At 34.4% G+C, this 1,986-nt stretch overlaps 1 long non-coding RNA gene across 1 annotated transcript; it reads left to right on the top strand.

Annotated features, from left to right (window-relative positions):
* Positions 1-201: 201 nt before the first annotated feature.
* On the top strand, positions 202-1,652 carry LOC127118921 (uncharacterized). Its single transcript, XR_007802448.1, has 2 exons — positions 202-915; positions 1,188-1,652. It is a non-coding gene; the product is annotated as an uncharacterized LOC127118921 (long non-coding RNA).
* Positions 1,653-1,986: the final 334 nt, after the last annotated feature.

Here is a 1,986-nt window from a genome sequence, read left to right as displayed (position 1 = left end):
CTAATTTTAATATTCTAATATTCTAGAATTCTAAATCTAATTAACCTAAGATTCTAGTTAATTTCTAATATTTCTAATTAATTACTAAAATCCTTAAAATTCTAGTTAACATCTAATCAAATTTTAAATCCCTAATTAATTTCTAATTAACCCAATATTCTAAATCCTAATCAATTTCTAATATTTCCTAATATTCTAAATCCTAATTAATTTCTAATTAGAAACTAATTAACAAAACACAAAAACATGAAAAGCCAATCCAGGGCATGTGGCAACGTAGGGCTTGGGGAAGGGAAAACCCAATCCACCTGAGGGAAGAGGATATGCATTCAAACTCTCAGATGCTCAATAGTCACGTGTCTCACATGTTCAGGTGTTAATTCAAAAAAAGAAAATCCCTCCTCGCCTGAGCAGCTCCCTCCTTCGCCGCACCGGGAATCTCCTCCGGCGGCGGCGGACGAAACGCAATAAAAACCAAATCAATCTTTTAGTTTCATACTCCTCTACAAGATTCTAGCCTCAATTTTATCTGACTCTTTTCGAACCCCCTAAACTGACTCAAATTTCCGAAGAACTCTAAACCTAAGATTCGAAATTAAATCCTAATCTTGGGGAATCAAAGTCCAATAGGTTAGGACTTTGATTCCTCTAACCTCATGCTACATTCTGGTAATCGAATCGAAGTGAAACAAGGTGAAATTTATAACCTACCTGCCGGAGAAGATGACGGGAACGGCGGAGATTGAATGCCAATGTTATGGAAAATTGAATGCGTGTTAGTCTGCTTGATGTAATTGCACAGTTGGATGTTTGTCATGGTATATGCTTGTTTATGTGTTTGTGAAATGGCCTATTGCAGGGTGGTTGTTGCAGGACCTGCTGCTGATGGTGTAGGGGAGCCTTACTTGATTTGCTGTAAGTGAATCTTATGTTGGTTTTCTGTTAAACTATGTACAAGTTAAAGTTGTTAATTGTTAGAAGTTATTTTTGATTGAAAAATTAGATGGTTCTGTTAAATGAATTAGTTAGAAGTGAAATGTTGATTGTTGTGGGGGAAATGGATATTGATAGCGTGGAGTAAATCCAAAAATAGAGCTCGTCAAAATCATCGTTAATGGAGTCTGAATTGTCGTCGTTAATAGAATTAACACTCGAAGACCTATCAAGTATGTGACCTTTGATTACAGGTTCGAATCATGGACGCCTTATCGAGAAATTTTCTTGGTCTAGTTTGACAGAAAGTTTGATCTTGTAGATAGAAAGTGGTGGCTGGGGAGAAAAGTAAGATATGAGAAAGTGGTGAATGCTTTAGGATTATGGAGCGGTTCACATGGTGATATTAAGGAAATGGTTTGGAGGTTTGGATTAGAAAAGGGTGTTTTTATGAACATGAGAAAATGGGAGAAAGTGAAAGAAAGTTTAGAGTACTCTTCATAGTGTGGAAATTGTTTGATTGAATGTGATTTTATAAATTGGTTTGAATTTGGATGAATTTGGTTTAATGAAATGGATTTGGTTTTGGTTTGAAATTGTAATGAACTTGGTTTTGATTTATATTTGGAAATTGAATGGTTGTAATAGTTGTAATTTTTGAATGGAAATTGTATTAGTTTGAACATTGAATGAAGATGAATGTATAATTGGTTTATGGAGATTGAGATTTTGATTGAATATGTATGGAAAAATATGTATGTTAGTTCAAGACGTGCAATGCTTGTAATCATGGTTGTTAGATTAAGTTATTATGAATGCTTTAGTGTGAATGCTACATGCTCAAAACAAAAGCAAAAGTCCTCACACTTCAATTCCAACTAGTTTGGTCAATGCAATGGAAAAAGGTCATTGAAGAATCAAGGTTACAATGGTCCAAAAATCAAAATACAAGTGACAATTAAACATAAGTGACATGGAAAATGGCATCCTATGAACTACAATTATTCTTAGGAGTCAAAACTTAGTTAATTGACTTTGGTCAACTGGTTGACC

Source organism: Lathyrus oleraceus, chromosome 2 (assembly GCF_024323335.1).
Source record: "Lathyrus oleraceus cultivar Zhongwan6 chromosome 2, CAAS_Psat_ZW6_1.0, whole genome shotgun sequence".
NCBI classification, from domain to species: Eukaryota; Viridiplantae; Streptophyta; class Magnoliopsida; order Fabales; family Fabaceae; genus Lathyrus; species Lathyrus oleraceus.
The sequence above is the reverse complement of the archived record's forward strand: the minus strand, read 5'-3'. Positions and strand labels throughout refer to the sequence as shown.